At 40.8% G+C, this 22,073-nt stretch overlaps 1 long non-coding RNA gene across 1 annotated transcript; it reads right to left on the reverse strand.

Moving 5' to 3' along the window:
- Positions 1-5,064: 5,064 nt before the first annotated feature.
- LOC144583704 (uncharacterized) lies at positions 5,065-16,422 on the reverse strand. The gene is made up of 3 exons (XR_013537624.1): positions 16,022-16,422; positions 6,196-6,254; positions 5,065-5,131 (listed from the first exon to the last, which is right to left on the reverse strand). It is a non-coding gene; the product is annotated as an uncharacterized LOC144583704 (long non-coding RNA).
- Between the last annotated feature and the right edge of the window lie 5,651 nt (positions 16,423-22,073).

Below are 22,073 nucleotides of genomic sequence, written 5' to 3' on the forward strand. Positions count from 1 at the left end.
ACTACGCAGCGCCAGTAGTTCACAGACATTATGGGCAGAAGGATCTTGCTTCCATCTGCAGGAGCCTTTATGGAAACTAGGTGAAGGAAAGTAGGCAATGGAGATTTGCAGCACCATGAAGAAGGAAAAAAGTCAGAGGTAGAGGGAGAAAAGAGAGATTTTGGTACATCAGTTCTGACCTTCATCTCTCTCACGCACTCGTTTGGTAAGCTTTGGGAAAAATAAAAATAAGAAAATTCTAGAACACAAATCCTAGCTAGCTATGATGACATGAGTCTTTTACTTTGCCCTACATGTACAAAAAGTCACTGGCACAGCAGCTGCTAAGGAATATATAATGCACTGCTGCCTCAGTCTGAGCCCTTCTTAATGCCTCAGTGCTTGGCGTGTCCAGGAACTTCATGAAGGGGGTGTTTGCTGTCATTCACTTTCCCCTTTGGCATTATCAGCTCAGTCTTTTCAATTTCTCTTTCCTCAATTCAGGTTGCTGAATGTCCTTGGTTAAGAACTTTTAAAGCTCACAAATGCCTTGGGGAACATGGTAGGTCTATAGAGATGTTGCCCAGCCCTGAGAGCTACCAGCAGTTCTTTGCTGTGCCCAGTAGCTGCCCCAGAATCATAAGTTATCTCCAATTTGCACCATATTCCCCTCGAATTTACTTCAACATGTAAAGCAGCTGTTCCCAAACTCTGTGTTGGAGTGGGTTGTGCTCCTGTGTCCCAACAGCAATGTTAATGTGCCTTGAGATGCAAAACAATTAAGTAATTAGAGGCTGTTGTACACCTAAAGTCTCCAGCCACAGAGGAAGATGTCTCCAGCAATTCTGCATGCTATACCACTTGAGCTTAGCAGTTTCCTGTTAGATCTGCACTAGGGATATATAATTTAGCCATGTTCACACTAGGGATGGAAATGCTCACCGGTCTCATTCTCACATATAAGAACAAGACACTGCCGTTTCCCCCCTCCTTCTCTGCAAGATATTTTCTGCAGGTATCAATAAGAGGCTTGACACCTGTGCAAAATTAGGATAGCTACAGCCTTGTTAGATGGGTTTCTGAAATTTAGAAGCAATTGATACATTGTTTATATATTTCATCACTGTTCACTCTGCCTGCATTTTGTTTCATAAATTGAAAAGACACTAGTACTGTATATTCAGTACCCATGGTTTGGAAGAAGAAAAAAGGCTTGTTTTCCTGGTCTTGTATTGGAGTGAAGAACATTTGTAGAGGTTAACAATTCCACCATGGGCTGCTTTGACATATCAAGAGGCAACCTGCCTTGTTGTAAGTGCGAAATTTTGTGCATATCCTACATACTAGATAAAAGGGAATCCCACTCCAGCTGTTGGGCCTTTGTTTAGAAAGGTATGGCATACGCCATCCAAAGACTGAGGGTAAGTAGAGATGAGTGTGGATAAGAGGCCAAATGGTGAGAACAGATGAGGAGGCCAAACCCAAGACAGTAGCAACGTAAAGGACAGCCCAAGAGTCTTGTCGGTGATGACCTAGATCTTGCATCATCAGCATTGTGATATCCAAATAAGGAACAGAAAGTATTTCAGAGCAGCCAGCAAAAAGGATAAAGACAAGGATCTGGGAGACAAGCCAGGGCAGACAAGATGGGAGAGATGGAAAATAGCCGGGGATGAGCAAATAGCAAGAACAGCAAAGGTAAAGAGGCTAGAAGCAAGAGGGAGGAAGCAGAATGTGGGAAAATAAGAAAAGTAGGGATGAGAGAGCTGAAAGGCCCCAGTTGTGAAATGACCAGTCTGCTAAGACTTTGAAGTCACTGCAGGAAGCAGGGAACACACAGACAAGCCTTTCAAGCAATAGAGGATTGCCTAATTGATTTTGGAAAATAAAAATCAAACATTAGAATGAAGACATGGGGACTTGTTCCCTTATAGCTTTGAGTATCAGTTCTCCCCCCCCAGATCTGTATTTGCCCCCCCTCCCACCTCTCCAGCCAGTCCTGGCAGAACTGACAGACAGCCTAACTGTCCATGTTTCAACTGTTCTCAGCCACAGACTTAACTGTTAGACTTCCATAATCTGCCTTTCTTTCTGGGTCCTGTAATCTGCACAGAAAGTTGCCCATTGAATTCAAAGCAGAAGTCTACAACTGTAGTATAGTTGTGTCTGAGCAGCTACTGCACTTTCCTACTGCACTCTCCCCAAAACCAAAGCTAGAAAAGAAAGACAGAGTTTCCTTATCTGACTATTCAGTGGGAACCTGGGAGTTCATTGCCAGCCTTCCTGGTAGATGTCATATTTCTCTATGTTCAGCTGCTTCCACCATTCCTGGAAGAGCATGGGTCCTTACCAGTCTTATTTTGTTGTTGTTTTAACAAATTTCCTTTTTCTTTTAATCTATTTGGATGCACAATTCTGTGTGCGAGCCAGTTTGATGTAGTGGATAGAGTCTAGGACTCAGGAGACCTGGGTTCAAATGCCTCCTCAGCCATAGAAAGTCGTGGGGGTGGGGGATTAGTAATGGTAGATTGCTTCTTGAACATCTCATGTACCTCAAAACCCATATTAAGATTACCATAAGTGGGAAGTGACGTGACAGGACATAAAACAGTTCTGCATACCTAGAAACCATGTAATGCTCTTCAAACCTATTGAATAAGGGGACTTCATGAGTGGAAAAGGAATAGACAGATACCTTTTTGTCCTCTCTCCTAATATCTTCCTCTATTGTGATCTGTAATAGTAGAGGGCTGTCAAACCTGAACTGGAACAATTTAGGGCTATAAAGCAGAAGGATTGGGGTCTTCAATTCCAAAGTGAAAAGTGGAAACACATTCATGTTCTCTTCCTTCTCCTGCACTGCTTCTGTGCAGTGTGGGAAGGAGTCTTTTACCAACACAAATCCTCCTCAAATCACCTTAAAGAATGCTTATGGTATCTGGAGGCTCAGCAAACCAGTTCCATCCTCTTCTACTACCTTCTACTTTCACCAATTCAAATCCTTCTATAATCTTCCCAAAAGACTGTGTATTTGAACGTTATCCATTATGGGCTCAATCAGGAATGATGGGCAAATAAACTCGTATGTCACAATTGCGCAGATCTTTGTTGGCAAATCTTTGGGTTGAAATCCCAAGTCTGAGTTTGAGTCTTTGGTACCATATCCCAAGTCCTAACCCCCAATTCTGAGTCCCTATCAAATGTTTTTTTCCCATAAAAAAGGGAAGGGCTGGGTGGGTTCAGAGACACAAGTGAAGTCCACATGACAGCCTGACCCCCATCCATGCCTACCTGCACTTTTCTGCATCCCTGATAGGAGCTACTGTCTTTTTTAAAATAGAAAACGGGAGAGCGGAAGTTCACATGCTGCAAGAACCTAGAACAAATGTCCACAAATATTGGGAACTGAGATTTTTTTAAAAGATATTTCATACCACCTTTTATCTCCCTAAGCCATGACCTAACTTTTCACAGCAAATTTTAACTTTGTCTGTCATTAGTGTTCATTATATTCTGACACATTGCATTAATCACAATTCTCATCTAACCTAGTTCATATCATATTCTTGTATTCTTTCTATCCCTAATCCTATCTGTCTGAAATCTTATATCTCTGTAATCCAAGATCTGACATCCTAGCCACTCACTCACTCTTATATTCTCTCATCCTTCTGACTGCTTTGGCTGAGGAAAGCAGCCACTAAAGGAGGGGGAGGACTCTGTTAAGGCCTCTGCTTTTCGCTTGAACCTCCATAGCTATCTTACCTGTCACTGGACCCATTCATTCCATCTTGTAAACAGCTAACTTATCTATTTGTAGGTGTCATCCACAAACAAAGAAGGAAGGACCCCAAATCATAACAGGAAGTAACTTCCAATTCCTACTTTATTTAGTAGTACTGTGTTTCCCCCAAAATAAGACAGGGTCTTATTAATTTTTGCTCCAAAAAACACATTAGGGCTTATTTTCAGGGGATGTTTTATTTTACAGTCATGCCATCTTCTACTGGTTGCTGCACAATGGTGGAGGGCAGGGTTTCACTTAACAGCGGATTATTTTTGGGGTAGTGCTTATATTACGAGCATCCTGAAAAATCATACTAGGGCTTATTTTCAGGTTAGGTCTTATTTTCAGGGAAACAGGGTATTGACTTGTTTCCAAGACTTGGCCGGAGGTACCAACAGCCGATGTCACGAAACGCATACAATGCAGAACATAGTCAGGCCAAGTCCTTTTATGAAAACAATGTGCTTAACAGGTGTAACACTCCACACGATCTCTTGCTTTCAGTTGCATATGTTGGAGATTGCCCCATTGAAAGCAGTGGGGCTTCTGTATGCATGAGGGGGAGTGAACACCTCTTTGCACAAGTACTGGAAATGGAGAACAGTGTGCACAGTGGAGCCTTCAGTGTTTGTGAAGAATGAAGAGGATTCTAGCCTCAATGTCAAGTGTCAGCCTTTATTGTATGAATGCCACAGGTTAAAGTACAAAGTATGTTATGATGACTTACAAGCACAGCCTGTAAAATCTAGATTTTAGCAGTTTTGAAATCTCATATTTTCATTACAGAGTTCTACTAGTCAGAGGAGTAATATACTGGTTAGCAGTGGCCGAAAGTTGGGGTTTAATGCTAGCTTTTTTTAAAAAAAAACACAGCATTAACCTTACTAAAAACCATTAGTAATTACTAAGTGGAATATTGTTAGCACAGATAATGAGATGGTGTTCTATAAACAGGACATTCATTGAGAGATGATATTTAAGTGATGGTAGTAGATGTATCAGCACATTTCATGAGGATGTCTCATTCTGGGCCAGGATTATGGCTTCAGACCTCTTTGTCATCATCAATGGCAGATTTCCTTAAAAAAATAAAACAGTTTGCTTTATTTGCAACATGGAGGGCTCGGCTGGGTTGGACTCTCACCAGACCTGTGCTTTGGCTTGCATGTTGTTGCTGTGGCTGCTTTTATGCCTTAGATCAATAGCTTGGAGAGAGATATGACCAATTAAAGGCACAAAAGGAGAAGAAGGGAGAGTTATATATGCCCTGCAATGAAGGGTGCCAGATTTCTGGATACTTACAGATTTCTCAGGGAATTGCCGTGCTTCTCTGGAATGGGGAAACACAACTCAGAATGAAGGTTCCTGTAGACAAAGAAAGGTTGATATTTGTGTTCAAGCTGGCTTTAAAGTCTTCATCTCCACCCATTCACATCCAGAACTGTTTGCAAGTGTGTTTGTTTCTCTTCCAACCCACGTTTGCCGTGCCTCTGTGACATCACAAGGACCTGCCCCCTGGTCTCAGTTTTTTTGCCCCCAAATGCCCTAGGATGGGATTCTATTGGTTTTGCAACTCTATCTGTAGGGCAGGGCTTGGCAGATTTCAGACTTGCCTAGTTGCCTTTTTTTTTTAACTAGAATTTTGTAACATCCATAGAAAGACAAAAAGGGGCAAAGACCCTCACAAGTTGCCCTCCCCCACACGAAATGCTCTTTGGGCTCCATGCTTGACCTGCCCAAGTTTAATTTGGCTTCAGGGATAGATTTCTATTGTTGTAGGTTGAAAATGTGAAGAAGATACAATACAACCAGCCACATGTTTGCACAGTTTTCCCTACCCACCAATTTGGCTCAAATATCACACAAGATGGGGATGACCAACTCAGTCTAGATGTCACAACAGGCTCATTACTGAAGGGAATGAATTAAACAGTCATGATGAGACCACTGGAAATAATGCTACTTAGATCAGTAAGAGTGCTCTGCCTTGCAGCTGGATGAAGATCTTAATCTTTGCCAAGATGTTTGAGTGGGTGGTGGCCATAAAACTATAAGTACTCTAATTTTGAATCAATTTGACTTTAGCTCCTGACCTACTAAATGGCCTACACACACACACAAAGACAAAGTGCATAACTCCAATAATTCTGATCATCAAAGTGGCTTTTGATGCCCTTGACTATAGTATCTTTCACCTCTCATTCAGGATAGGTGCTGGGAGCAATATGTGTCCCTGATCTTGTTCTTACTTCTTGGCTTGCTTCCAGAAAGTGCTACAAGAGGGGTATTTCTCTGTTCCATGGTATTTGTATTATAGTATCCTGCAGGGCTCAGTTTAACTTCTATTGCTTTATGTCAACATGTATATTAAACCACAATGTGAGGTTATCTAAGGCTATGAGATGAGATGTCATCAGTGTTATAATTACCTTCGGCTCCCTTTCTCCCTTTCATCAAGTAAAGGTGGGGCAGTTGATGTCTCTCCATTCTAAACAGCACAAGAATGAAACATAATAGATGGTATCTTAGATGCTAGGTTTGCACATTCTCATTCTATAAGGTAACAAAATGCAAAGGAGAATCCAAGTGATAACAAATATGTAGATGGGAATTCCCCGTCAAGAGAGATATTGTCTAGCCACAGCTTTGATTTTGTTTCACCATTTAATTTTGATTTTAAGATTTTCCACAATCTTTTGATGTATTATTTTTGTCAGTTCTTTATCTTTTGTATGCTAACTTCCCCAATTTCTTCACTGAAGGCCACTAAGAAGTTTTCCATTTTTTCACGTTTTTCTTGAGGAACTTCTGAATATTTTTACTAATCCCAAAAATGTTGGGGCAGGTGTTAATCCAGCTGTGTGGGAATGAGTCAAATGCCTTTTTATAGTCTATCCAGGCCATGTTAAGATTCCCCCCCCCATCTTTTTGCATTCTTTTGTATAATTTTATAAATAAGCAGCTGATCTTTTGTGCCTCTTGATTTTTTAAAATTCCCTTTCTGTTCAGTTGGATATAGGGAGTTTTCACTCAAATAATTATATATTGATTTTGCAAGTACTCCTGTGAGGAGCTTGAACATTGTTGGAAGGCATGTAACTGGCCAATCATTACTGGGTTCTTTGCTGTTTTGATGATTTTATTATCAGGAATATTTTATTTTATTACTAGTCTGTTTTCATCCAATATTCAGTTGTAGAATTTTGAAGTAAGTAATTAATTTGCACTGCTTTATGTTGATGGAGACTTGTTAAATGCTTTAACCAAAATCCATGCAGCTCATCTGGCTTTTCACATCATTTACTTGCCTCTTAATCATTTCAGTTGTTATTCATATGTTTTTCATGAGTTTCTTTACAAATGTCTTTAATCCACAAGGCATTTTTGCTATGTCCAGTTGGGCTTTCCCAAATTTCTTTCCAAAATTTTAGAGCATCATCTTTACATAGGTCTAATTTCTTTTGCTCTGCATTTTCTCCTAGTAATTTATAGAATAATCATTGGTAATTTCAAAACTGTGTGTTTTCTCTATACCGTTTCAAGTGTCCACCATATTTTTCAAATTTCTTTGCTGTAGCTGTTACCCATTGTTTTAATTCTTCCTTAATTTCCACATTTGTTTTCCATTCTAGGTCATATATTTTGGATAGTCTGGCTTTTACTTTTTCATGTTTAAATTTTGAATCTTTCAAGTGCTCTAAGTTGCTAATGTCCGCATGTAATTTATTTATTTTTCTTTCCAACCAAATTTCCCATTTTGGACTGCCAGGAATTTTCTAGGGTTTTTTGCAACCAAATTCCATGGTTATTATGGTAGCTGTGCTCTACATGAGCTTGTTTATTTCTTTCAGTGTGTTGGTTGGGATTGTTCTGATTACTACATTTGTATCTGTTGGCAGATCTTTTACTGGTTTATTATTATTATTATTATTATTATTATTATTATTATTATTATTATTATTATTATTATTATTATTATTATTATTATTATTATATCTACCTTAATTTTTTTAATAATAAGGTGAGATATAACTATATAGTTATAGTTATAGCTCCCCATATATATACTGCACGCACACACATACGCGCATGCACAACTTTGATCTATTTTAAAAATGTAGACCACAGTAATGTAGACCCATTATTGCTGAAGTGAATAATATTTATTTCAGAATGAAAATGCAAACAGTATTTGGCCAAATCAGATGATGTTTTAAAGCTGAAGAATGACAGATGTAACATTGTAATCAACAACGGCGCAAGTCTCACAGCTTTGCAACTTGCAAGTCAACAGGCTTGGCTTGGCCTTGGCCTTCAAGCAGAATGTGTACATTTACCATTTTTAAAAGTATCATGGATATGCACAGAGGTACATAGGTTTGAACTTAAATTGCAAGTAAAGCAAAAAAAACCAATATTCTGCTTTGAGAGAGAAAGAAATTATACGTTTCTATAAATGGATGTATTTAAACTGGTAGCCTACCTTTCCACATATAAAAAATGTATATCAGTGATGTGACAGGTACTGGCCAATAGGCATTTATCAACTGTTGGCTTTCCCCTAGTTCGAAACTGAGCATTCTGAAAAGCTTAAATTGGGATAGCAAAAAGATGTTTCACTGAGCACTAGGCTACTCTTAAACAATAACCCTATATTTTTTTTCAGAAGTAAGTTGAATCGAGTTTAATGGGAGCTAATTGCCATATAGTTGGGTATATGACTCCAGCATTTAACATTCATTGTCTGTTCACATGCTAATACCACTGGGCATTTTCAATGCAAAACGTGTTGAAAATCACAAGAGGAGTCACCTCTCCCGTTTCCCCTAAATAACTTTGGGAGAAAGTAATCACTGGGGATAATGACTCATGTTTTCTTACCCCAGGCAATAAAGCTTCTGTGATCTGCCCTTTCTCTCTCCTGTGCCATGATAAGGCCCACTTTGCCTTAGGAATCAGAGAAGCGCAGCCACTCCCACTACCGAGTAGGTGGGGTATGTGAAGCGCAGTGTAGGTCGCCCGAATAGCTCTTTCATCTCTAGGGAGATGAAAAGGACCACTGATTGTTATCATCTTATCATTGGAAAGATCTGACCTGCCAAACCCCATGCTCAATCAATTCAGCTAACATCCGAATACGCTGTTAAGTAAGCCCATGAGACATATTAAGGGTCCACAGAACAGCTGGATGCAAGACTTAATGTTTGAAATACAGAAAAAGAAAAACTGGATTTCAAGACCATACGCCTGTTTTCCATCATTAGGCAATTCTAAGCAAGATACAAATATTTACAAAGAGCCTAATTCCAACAGGATATTTACAATTTCAATATCCTGTTTACTAGCTGATGCAAATAGCGCAGGTCCAAAAAAACCCCATGGTTTCCCTTCTATTTCAGTTCTCATAAAGTACGCACAAACTGCTAACATTTACAATACAGATGGAGTCTCACGTTCGTTGACATTAGTGATTATGAAAATGATAATCAAAGGGAAACTCTAATTGGTGCTCCATTGCCTAAGAGCAGCACATATAACATGTAGTCAGGTTGCCTTAAAGCGCACATTTTAAGCAAGAGATACCTCTGTGGTCATTGAAGTGATGCTTTTAGAAAGGAAAAACATTACATTTCTGAAGCTCATAATTTCTCTCTAACTAAATTATGTAGTGACAGTGGGAACACTTTACTATGAGGTCTGCAAAAGTAGTAGTAGTAGTAGTAGTAGTAGTAGTAGTAGTAGTAGTAGTAGTAGTAGTAGTAGTAGTAGTAGTAGTAGTAGTGGTAAATTGTTAAGTCAAAATCAAAGAAATTTTGAAATATGGACCCAAAATGTCACATTTTGGAAGGCAAGGTTGCAAGTGTCAGAAGACATTCAAAGGGTTTCAGTGCCACCAGAATCACTTTAGAGGAGGTCCCATAGGTCAGTGGTAGAGTACAAAATCTGCACACAAGAATTCCCAGCTTGGCATCTCCAACTAAAACAGATCACATTGTGGCAGTGAGAGAGTTCTTTGCCTGAGATCAGAAACAACAGACTTCACTGATAAATTGTCCAGTATCTGTTCTGTTATAGAAGTGTCTCGTATTCCAAATTTGAATTTTGCTTTACCTTCCTTATTCCACATTGCAAAAATAGAAAGTGGAAAATGTAGCATAGTCTAATGTGCAATAAATCTTCCTAGTTATTCAGCAGACAACAAAATACAGGATGAGACTATCCTGATGTGATTGAGACAGGATTGTCCAACACAACCTCACATGCATTATGATAATCACATTGGAACAAAGCATGCAAAGTGCAAAACCACAATTCTTTGCCCCCATGTTTTAACAGCTGTATAGCCTCATGATCTCAACACTACTGGGAAAAATGTCTGGACATCCCTTCTCCATCCACATCTAACTTTTTATGCCACCTAACCCAATAAACAGCTTTGCAAAATTGAATGCTTGGGCACTTCTATGAAATTTTCCTATTCTAATTGAGGCATTGCCCATCTGTGATTTTTTTTAAATTAATGAACAGTTCAGTATAGGAGTGGCTTATGAACTGAGCAGGGGGAAGCACCTCATCCACAAATTTGGGGGACACCTCCTCCCAGGCTCCCAAGTAGCCTATCGCTCAGTGACCACTGCTTATGTATAGAGATGGCCAGTGCTCTACTACCATCCTTGAGGTCCATCAAACTGGCACTATATTGTCATGTGGGATGCGATTCATCAGGATATTGTTCTATAAAGGTGATCAAAAGCAGTTATCCAGCTTGCCCTGCCATGTTCTCATTTCTCTTCATGCTCTGCCTAGGAACAGACACTTTCTGATATTTTATGAGGGAAACTTTTAAGGTACTCTAGGCAGTAACCAGTCTATAAATCTGAAACTTAAATAATCCTGGAAGTATTTCCTTTAATTGAAAGAAGGGATATAGACCTGTAAAATGCACAAATAATCTAGATTTACAAGATTGTATACAGTAACAAGGTTTGTGATCTTGGGTGCTTTGCTTTGGGTCTGTCTTTATCAGAAAAACAAAACAAAACAAAAACTATTGCATCCTCAGGCCTAGGTTTCCATTTTGACTTTAGGTGTTGCCAGGATAGAAATGATTAGCAATAATTGTAATAACATTAGGAGCCTCCAATTATAGTGCTATGGAAAAAATAATTCCACAAAATGCTGGCATCTTCTTTGCTGTCTCACTGCATGTTACCAGGCAAAACAAATACACCCGATGGCTTGAGACGCATCTTGGAACCTGCATTCTTGGACTACCTTTCTTCCGATGACTAATTATAGTCCTCAAGGGAAGCACAGTTTCACAAGCCATTTGCTGCATAGTATGAGATGGAAACCCCCAAATAGAGGCAAGGCCTACACTAGGGGCTGAGAAAAGTGTCTGTGTCACAACAATGCTGTTTTTGTGGGCCATATTCTTTCAATTCCCCCTTTTTTTCTAGCAAACAAGCAGAACTCCAAGACTGCAGGATCTGTGTTACACTATTTAAATGGGTCACAGGCCCTACGTATACTGTTTAGCGCATCCAAAGTAGAGATGGGGGTATTCGTTTATAAATACAAATATCCCCACACAGCTGGAGTTAACAAGGGTCCAGCCCCCGGGGCCAGTCCTCCCTCCCTCTGCCAGGAGTGGCTAGATGACCCGGAAGAGAAAAGCACTTGGGGGCGATGGGAAGGATGAGTGGGGCTGGCGGCAGACGTGTGAGTGGATGGTCCAGCCCCGGGGCTGGACCCTCATTAACTCCAACTGTGCAGGGATACTCATTTGAATACGAATATCCCCATCTCTAATCCAAATACCCATGTTTCAAACTTGTAGGCATACATCTAGTCACTTTGAGTTTCTCTTTCATTCCCTCATTTACTTACTTAGAACTTTTTGTCATTTTCAGTGCTGTGTATGGCCCCTGGAGAGTTGCAGGGGTAGAAAATTAGCTCCTAAACCCATCTAATTTGCCTGTCTCTACCTGCCATGTAATAGCCCTAGTACACTAGAAAAGGCTACTTGATAATGTATTCTTGATTTCTTCCCTCTTAGGCCTTGGTAACATGAGGGAAATGTTCTCTGGTTATCACCCAGTTTGATTGTTGGTTTTTTTTCCCCAGTCACACAATACACAGTCAAGATTGAAATATTTTCCTGACCAGCAATATAACTGTAGTTTCTTTTCCACTCCCTGGGAGGGTTGTATTATTTTGTACCTCTGTTGTACCTCTGTTGTATTCATGCATCCCTTACCAGAATTACTTGTGTGTGTGGCCTGTCCTGCTTCAATTCAGTATTGAAGTCAGGAAGGTGGCCGCCATTATTGTGGCACACACATTTATATATTATCGTTTATAAATACAAATATCCCCACGCAGCATATAACACAGCAAAAAACAATGTGTCAAAATGCTGCTATTGTAGCAATGACTCAAATTGCTCTGTGACATACTTTTACCAACATATTGATATATAGGTCATTATATATATATATCAATATGTTGGTAAAAGTATGTCACAGAGCAATTTGAATCATTGCTACAATACCAGCATCTTGACACATCATTTTTCGCCAATCATTGTGAGAAGAAAGTTGGGGGGGGGGGTTGCAGCAGGGGAAAAGAAATGGCAGATTAAGCTGAAAGGCAGAGGAAATGGTGGGGGAAGTAGAGGGACCAATGCGATTCTGCAGGAGCAGCCAGCACAACAAAGGACATATTCCCCTTCCCTATCTATCTATCTATCTATCTATCTATCTATCTATCTATCTATCTATCTATCTATCTATCTATCTATCTATCTATCTATCTATCTATCTATCTATCTATCTATCTATCTATCTATCTATCTATCTATCTATCTATCTATCTATCTATCTATCTATCTATCTATCTATCGGGGCTGAATTACCTCATAAAGCAAGAGAGAAAACAGACTGTTACAACTAGATGTTCTTGGGACATTCGCCCCGGTATATACACCATGTGACTGAGAATCAGCACAGTAGAGGTATGGAAAGTATTGGAAGAACTAGAGAATATTTCCGTCATGTGACCAGAGCTTTAGACTTGAGCCAGAGCTTGACAAACTACTTTTTGGGGCTACATCTTTCACACTCTCCCAGCCAAGCTGATCATTAGGCCATGCTAACTGGAGGATTCTGGAAGTTGTACTCAAAAAAGTAAGTTTTCAAAGATCTATTTTTAGCAACACAAAAGCTGGGGATTTGCTTCATCCATGAAGACCAGAGAAGCCCCAAAGGCCACATTTGGAGAATTCCTTTGGAGAATGTAAATGCATTATGCATTATGTGAAAAAGCTAAACAGAGCAGAAAAGAAAGCAAAAGAAAATATGTGAAACTACAATGTGAGAGTTCCCTCAGTCATGGTGGGAGGAAAATAGAGTCAACAAACCTGTGAAGCTAGTTCCCAAGGAAAATTACCACAGTCATCCTGAACTCCTGGTATTTCCCTTCACACTCTTCCACTGACAGGGAAGCCTCCCTTATATAATCTCTATGTTACTTTTTCTTCCATAAAAGTGCCAAGTACTGTTATTTGGTATTGCTGGGTGGATGAGGACTTGAACTTGAAAAACGCTGCTATAAATGCTAAGGATACATTTTCTTTCCTAAGATAACTTACATGTAATGTGTCTATAATGTCTGGTCTATAATGCAGTAGTAGAAATCCTGGGGGTGGGAGCAGTTATTCTAGTCACAAGTAGTACGATGGGTCCTCACAGATGAACCAGACATAAAACTGCTACATCATTAGATACAAATACTCTTCTTTTGAGCAGTCAGAGGTTTCAGGGGTACAGGACACACAATTTTTGATTTTCACGGTCAAGCATTTTCAGAGATTGACAATAGTGTAAGCTATTATGCTTGTCGAACAGATGCAGGAATATTGCTTTGTCATCATCCTTGAGGGAACTGTATTTATTGAAAACCTGTTATTAGAGGTACTTTCTTTAACATCCATACAAGTGGTCAACTGCAATTTCGGTACTACATGAGTAGTAGTACTAATAATATCTATAGAATGGAGCATTACAACATGCACAAGGCACCTCAGCTCTCCCACAACACCAAAAATGTGTTTGTTTGTTTGTTTCTTTCGGAATATTCCCTTTTGCCCTTCAGAGGACATGGACTACACCCAGGACTCTCCCCTGCTCCATGCCTCCCAAACATTTTTAAAATATTTTTAGAAGATTTTTTTGCCATTAGAGAATGAAACGGGGCTTTTTCAGTTTCCCTGAAGTCAAATTTATTTTTCAGCTAGCAAGAAAGCATTGTAATGACATTTATTTAAAAAAAAAATAAGCAAATTAACCTTATTGATAATACCCCTCCCTCTTTAGCACCTCCTTGTGGGAGTGAGAACTTCAGATCACAATTTTAATCTGTAAATTCCCAAGAGTATTCATACTAAAAGGGAGATAGATAGATAGATAGATAGATAGATAGATAGATAGATAGATAGATAGATAGATAGATAGATAGACAGACAGACAGACAGACAGACAGACAGACAGACAGATAGACAGATAGATAGATAGATAGATAGGTGGTGCTTAAAATTCAGTGTATTTAATAATTAGCTAACCAGCATTAGCAATAAAAAGGGTGCTATTTTGGCTGATATTCAATTCTTTTAGAAAAAAAATCAGTCTCTTTATGAGCACTTGTCCCATAAGAATACAAGTTTTTGCTTCAAAATTTTTTGTTATCTGGTGGTTTTTCCAATTTGATACTGGATGCACTTTTTAGATCTAGTATTTCATGAGTTTCACTCTGTGTGCTTTTTAATGTGAAGATTTTGAGCATTATTTGCTTGAGGAACCTGTCTTATTTTATCAACAATATAAAAGGTACACATGAGCAATAACAAAAAAATGTGTACTGGATTTAAATGTCTCTTTAATTTCAATCTGTTTGTGGCACACCCTGGATAAAAGAGCTAACTCCATGATCTCCATAATATGTCAGTCCAGTATTTTTTTTTTCAAGACTTGGACTCTCTCTCTCTCTCCCCCACTCCTCTTCCTCCTCCTTTGTCCTTCTCTCTATTTTTATCCTTTATTTGTAACCAGGAAGTAAAACTAACTTCTCTGACAGGAACCTTTGCCAAATCCCAGGCACTTTGGCTCAGAGACTCAGGTCTCGAAGCTTCTCCTAGCATCCAAGCCTACAATGTACTTTTCCAAACTGCAGCCGGCCCACCAGTACACCTGTGTTCATGTCTTCCTCATTCAAGTGATCTATTTACCTGGAGCACGGGCATGGCTTCCTATGTGTATATTATTGTCATTGGGTTCTTCAAAAAAAATTTGACAGTTCCAGGTTTTGCACCAGAAAATGACTCGTAGACTCTTTCAGATTATTAACAGGTTTATTTGGTACAACTTTAGGGTAATCAATGATAACTTCGGTTGGATCCATATAACTCAACTCGGGAAAGTGCCCATTCAACTCAACAGACATACTCGCGCGCACATTGTCTTTCAATAATGGGGTGCCGGTCCAAAACGTTCTTTGTCCATCATCTTTTGTAGTGGAGCACTCCTCATGGCACACACTGTGCCACAGCAAGGGTGGCGAGCCCCGTCCCCCTCGGGTGGTGGTTGGTTGTAAGCGGGGTCCAGGGATACCACCTTCTTCCAGCGTCCATGACTCCTCAGAAAGACCACCACGGTCCATTCAGAAGTCTCTGTAATGGTGACTTCTTCTTTATTCTTCTCTGGGTCTGGCAGCAATCCTCCCACTTTCAGGTTCGGGAAATCCTTTAGCAAATCACATGTGCGCTCATATTCCCTTCTCATTTCTCCCTTCAGCATCTCCCCTGGGATACTGAACTGTCGCTCCCCTGACTCTCCTCTTATATCCTCCTCCCAGACTGTGAGCTTTAGCTCCTCCTCCTTTCCTTTCCCTTCCTCTACCAAACACACCTCTGTTTTAACCCTTCCTTCTCTCATTATCTCTGTTTTCACCTCTGTTACGTTTTCTTTTAATTCTACAGGCTCACGTTTCCTTTTTGGAGGAGACGACGCACTCTCCTTTTCTGGTCCTCCTTCACAATTATACATCAAAGCTGAAAATGAAAAAAGGGAAAAAAAATCTCTCCACCTGCCATTTTCATTGCTACACAGGTAGGATCCTTCAGGCCAGAACCTCCATTTCATACAGGCATAATCCAATGTCCAGCAATGACCAGCAGAAGAAGCATCTTTTTCCACCCACCTTCTCTTTTTCAACTCTCTTGCTGTCCATCTCACCTGTTCCTCTTCCAGCCAAGGCCTGCAGGGATGGGGGTAGGTGGGAAGCTTTCTGTAATCATCAACTTCTTTCCTCTTTGCTGAAAGAGGGCAAATAGGAGAATAGGGTGAAAGGGCTTGTCTGCTATTTAGCAAGATGCCTGAGGAAGTCTTGCATGGCAAATAAAGAATGTGGTAAAGAATCAATAAAAAGAACTTTTAAACCATTTCATGCCCATGAACTGTGTGCATATTCCTTAACTGCATGCCAACTATTTTTTAAGCAATTCTCTCTCTATTTACTAGGAAATGCAGATTTTATGGCAATTTTGTTCTCCTTTATCCTCTTTTCTGGTTTCATCTGAGGCACCACCGAGTCCCAGATGTATGATTGGCTTCCATGACCTGCGACTAAATTGGACATTTCTGTTTCACCAAAACCCGAGGCAAGGCATCACTAAACAACACGACACAAGGGAGTGCAGACTGCTAATTTATGTCTGAATACAAATCTGGAATGTGGGACGTGGTGGCGCCGTCGGCTAAACCGCAGAAGCCTTTGTGTGCTGCAGGATCAGAAGACCAGCAGTCATAAGATCGAATCCATGCGACGGAGTGAGCTCCCATCACTTTGTCCCAGCTCCTCGCCAACCTAGCAGTTCGAAAGCATGTAAATGCGAGTAGATAAATAGGTACCATCTCGGTGGGAAGTTAAACAGCGTTCCGTGTATAGCCGCGCTGGCCACGTGACAATGGAAACTGTCTTCAGACAAACGCTGGCTCTATGGCTTGGAAACGGGGATGAGCACACACACACCCAGAGTCGAACACGACTGACTAAAATGTCAAGCAAATTAACTAAAATGTCATTTACCTTTTACAAATCTGGAAACGATGACTACAGTTTAAATTGCAGTGCAATGCATCAATCTGAGGCCAGAGGAATAAGCAGCCTCAGGAAGCAGCCATAATAGTTAGTTAGGGACCTAAAGATTCTCTGCATGTGGAACTATAGTTGCCCACTTCCCCAAAGGGGCAATCAGTAGGGGGGAGATTACATTGAAGAAACATTGAAGAGTGTGCATAGCAAAACAAAACTATTCTTCAGAACTGCTGCTCTGATCCTCCCCTCCCTCTTCTAACTAAAGTTTTAATCATGAGTCTTCCCATTTCCTCTGTTTTGAGTAAGTGAAATGAACTGGGTGTGAGTGAAAATGAATGGGATGGGGAGGGGGTGCTTACATAGTGAATTTGGGAAGAACTTGGAAAAACACCCAGAGGCCAAGCTGGCTGGGGAATTTTGAGGGTTGTAATCAAAAAGCAATGTTTCCAAGTGAGAAGGTGAAAGAGTGAGTGAAGGGCTATGCAAGAGAAAAGGACTGGCCCATTTTCCTGGCCCTTCTCCTGGGCCAGGACTCCAAAGAATACATTGCCTGGGGATCACCTGTTCAAGTGAGGTGTTTTGCATGGATCTGGTAGGAATTCCTGACTAGCCTCACATCTGTGAGTATGCATTCTTAGTTCTTGTATGAATGGTTGTGGTACAGTTGGATTCTAGACTGTATGACACTGATAACTGTTGGCCTGGCATTATGTACACATAGGGCAGGGCAAGGCAGAGCAGGGCTGGGCAGGGCAGGGCAGGGGACTTCAAAGCATATGCAATAGCTCAATGTACAATTTCAATGAACACAGCCTTTCCCACCAGACTCCTGGTACCAGATGTTTATCTTCTATAAATCAGCAGCCTTGTGATGTCATCCCTGATGGATGATGTCACCAGGCCCAGCCTTGTAAGTCTTAAGCTTTAAGATGTCTTACCACTCCTACTGATACAAGTGTAAGTGCATACATAAGTGATAAGCATTTCATATTAGTAATAATTTTAAAATGTGACATAGGGGGAGTAAGAGACAATGTGGCATAGTGGACAAGATGTTAGATTAGGAATCAAGGGTTCAAAGCCCTGCTGAGCCACGGAGACCTACGGGGGGGGGGGGAGTGCAATGCTAAACCACTTCCTGGACACCTCACATGTTTTGAAAACCCTACTAGGTTTGCCGGAAGCTGTAAATGACTTGATGGCAATAACAATATCAAAGTGGGGGAAAGCAAAGATCTAGCAGTAGTTGAGAAATAGATAAACAGTATGTGAAGGTGCTGGAAGTGAATAGGATGGAAAACATGCTTGAAGCTTGCAACTGATTAACAGCCAGACTCCCCTGTCAGCCAGATGTATTAAGACACATCTGAAATACCAAACAGAGCAAAGCTGTTCATTACTAGAATAAACAACAACTATTCTAAAAATACACTCCACGGTTGTGGGATCCAGTGCTTGTATACTCTTCAGAAAGCTTCTGTGACATCCTCTACCACTAATCGGATGGTCATCCATGGGATAACAACTTGGACACACACATACACACACACACACACCGTGTTCATGTCAGAAAGATAACTCTATAGGCCTCACTTTTTAATGGTGGTAGAGGAAGAAATAAATCAAACAAGAAGAACCTGATAGCTACGTCTTAATTGTTACTGTGAAATTACAACATAATGTTCCTCTTCTTTCCTCTATTTCTACTGAATACACCATTGTAGAAAATAATGCAAATGGCAGGATGACTAGACTTTTCCGTTCTACCTGGTTTGGGCACTTAGATATCACCACAGGCAGTTCACAAAGGCAGTGAAAGGTAATGGAGAGGGAGTGAGGGAGGGAGGGAGAAGATTGGGAGTTAGAGGGGCAGCTTTTCTATGAAATACCAGCAAATGTGTAACCACTGACAGGTTAATCTATTTAGCCCTAACTAGCTTTAACATTAATTCTGGCACTGTGACCAACCGTCAGTCTCAAGGTAATCAGATCAGTCATCCCTCCACTCTAAATCTGGTGCTGTTGAATGGCAGGTCTGTATTCAACAAATCCCAGATTATTCAAGAGCTTATTCTGGAGGAGGATGCAGACCTGGCATGCATAACCAAAACTTGGATGGGAGGGGAAGGGGGTGTTCCCTTGACTCTTGCCTGTCCTCCTGGTTATGCAGTCCAGCACCAGGGTAGACTGGAGGGGGGGGGTGTAGCCATTGTTTATAGAAATACTCTGGAGGTTGTTAGGTACTCTAAGGTGGTGAAGCTAGGTCTGGAGGCCCTCCATGTGTCGATTGGGGCCAGGGATGGTATTGGGATCTTGCTGGGTTATCGCACTCCCCACGACCCAGCCATTTCCTTACCGGAGCTGGCGGACTTTGTCTCCCGGCACTGTTGGAATCCCCGAGGCTTCTGGTCTTGGGTGATTTCCACATCCATGCGGAGGCAGAGGTTTCCAGTCCAGCTCTTGAGTTCTTGGAAACCAAGCTTCCTTGGACATGTCCCAACATGTTACTGGCCCCACCCACATGGGTGGTCACACACTAGACCTGATGTTCTCCACTGAGCGGAGTGAGTGTGGTCTGATGGTAACTGACCTTGTGTCAGTTCCCTTGTAATGGTTGGAATGCTGTTTACCTTCCCACCAAAGTGGTACCTATATATCTACTCGCATTTATATACTTTCGAACTGCTAGGTTGATGAGGAACTGGGACAAAGCAACGGGAGCTCACTCTGTCATGTGGATTCGATCTTATGACTGCTGGTCTTCTGACCCTGCAGCACACAAAGGCTTCTGAAATATTAGTAAGAGCCCCATTACTTAGACCAGTTGCGGATAGATCACGAACTATACGGAAAAGTTCCGCCTGCTGATTTGAAGCTTTGCTTATCCAGACAACGAATTACCGACATCTCTTGATCCTAGATTTCTCGACATATCTAATGACAATATAAGTTCTGAACTGATGCCTTCTTTTTCAGAGATGAACAGAGAGAGAGAGAGAGAGAGAGAAATACTTTTCTTCACAAGGTAAGAAACCCTGAAGCCTTGGAAGAGGTGCGTGATTTGCTATTGAAGAGTAATGTTGCATTCCCACAGGCCTCTTTCAAATCCTTCAAAAGACATTCCTCAAAGCAGGGAGTGACCGACCAGTGCTCCAACACCCACAACACACACAGTGATAGCTCCTGGAAAGAAGACTGTCAAGTTACAAGCTAGGGACCCATCCTTTGAAGGCTTCCCACTTTGTGGGCAAGGATGGAGTCTTGGGCCACATATATAAAAGGCCTCAAATGAGCTCCAAATTTGGTCAAAGCAAGGCACTCCCTGGGAGCTATCCTTGGTGCTAAGATCATTTCTCTCAGTCCCACTATCTTCACAGGTGCATTTGGTGGGGACACATGGGAGAAAACTTTTTCTGTTGCTGTTCCCAGACTTTGGAACTTCCTTCCATGGGAGGCCTGGCTGGCCCCATTTTTGCTATCATTCCACAAGCAGGTAGAAACCTTTTTCTTCAGGCAAGCTTTCCCTGAGGGACCGGCTGCCTGTGGGTTGTGGTGTTTTGTTTTGTTTTGTTTTTAATGGATTGTTGTGCCTTAGTGCTTTGAATGTGTTTTTGATGTTGCTTTTGTTTACCTTTTTTTGAGTGTGGTATTTGTTTAATCCTCTTTAATATTTGTATACATACTGTTTATACCTCTAAATATTGCCTTTTCTTAATGTAAGGTGCTTCAGGTCCTCTTTAAGATGAAAGGTGGACTAAAATAGTTTAAATAAATAAATAAAATACATATATGACTTCTGGTGGCCCATATGCCCTCCAAACTGCCCTGGACCTGACAGACAATGGGCAAAAACCCTCTCAGTTCCTTGAAAGTTGTCCACCCCTTACCTAGAGGGGGATTCATTCATCGAATGAGTAAGAAAAATGATATGTCCATTACCCTCCCAAATACGTTCGAGGAAACCAGCATGAACACAGAAGAATCAAGATGTTTATCTGCAAATGAAATACTAATGCATTTGTCTGCAGCACATTGTTTACTGATTCATGCTTTTATTTTGGGTTAATATTGTTGGAACTAATCCACTCTGAATGGGTATAATCAAGTGGGAATTTTCAAGAAATTAGCCGTGTTGGTCTGTTTCAGCAAATGCAGTATAGCAGAAATAAAAACAAAAATATAGTGACGTTAAAGACTAACAGATGTAATGGATTACAGTCCGCTTCATCAAATACAAAGATCATGATCCACAGAAGCTCATCCTGAAATGGACCTTTAAAATGTGTTTGCCCTTTTTGTTTTTAGCCAACTGGGAAAATTCTTTTGTGATTTCAGACATACACAAAATGTTGACTTTTGTTCTGGAAGCTGGGCCAGTCCTTCTGTTACACAGAGTGAGGCAACTGCCTCATGTAGCAAATGACCAGATGATGCAGGGGTAGCACAACATGCTCTGTCTAGTGATCCTTAAACTAATTTGATGCCCCTGTGTATAGTGGAGGACCCCTGGTTTAATTTCACCAAAAGGGCTTGGCCTGCCCTGTCTGGTTTTCACATTGAGCAAATGTAATACTATTTGCTATGTGAAAATAGTACACCCTGTATTAGAACGAGCAACCAACACTTTGAAAAATGGTAGGATTATGAAATTAGGTGATGAGGTGGTGATATTATATTTATATCATTAAACTAAATATGAAAGAGGAAGTTCCAATGAATGGCTCTAGTTGTGTTAGTATTAAATGAATACCTGTCCAGGGCAGTAATCCAATGTTTCCTAGCAATCATAAACAGACAGTCTAGGAGAGAACTTAATTATAGGGTTAAAAGTCAGTGGAAATGTTTGGGTGACCCTGCCCCATACACAGGGTGAAAAAATCCCCATATGAATATCACCCTGTTTCTCCTCTCATTTGTGGTGAATAATACTCAGTGATATCACAGGAACATGTACAAACGCACTGCATTTGGGCCAGTATACAAATCTCTTGACCTTCCTTCAGCTGCAGAAAAGCTGAATGACTCACGGGCAAGCAAGCTCCAGGATGTTGTTCTCATTGTTTTTCAGCCACAGCAACGGAGGCTTTAACCTGAAGAAGGCTCCTTTACTGAATTTTAAGGGACTAGCTGCACCCTCCTTCAGACATCTCTATTC

This window comes from Pogona vitticeps, chromosome 6 (assembly GCF_051106095.1).
Source record: "Pogona vitticeps strain Pit_001003342236 chromosome 6, PviZW2.1, whole genome shotgun sequence".
NCBI classification, from domain to species: domain Eukaryota; kingdom Metazoa; phylum Chordata; class Lepidosauria; order Squamata; family Agamidae; genus Pogona; species Pogona vitticeps.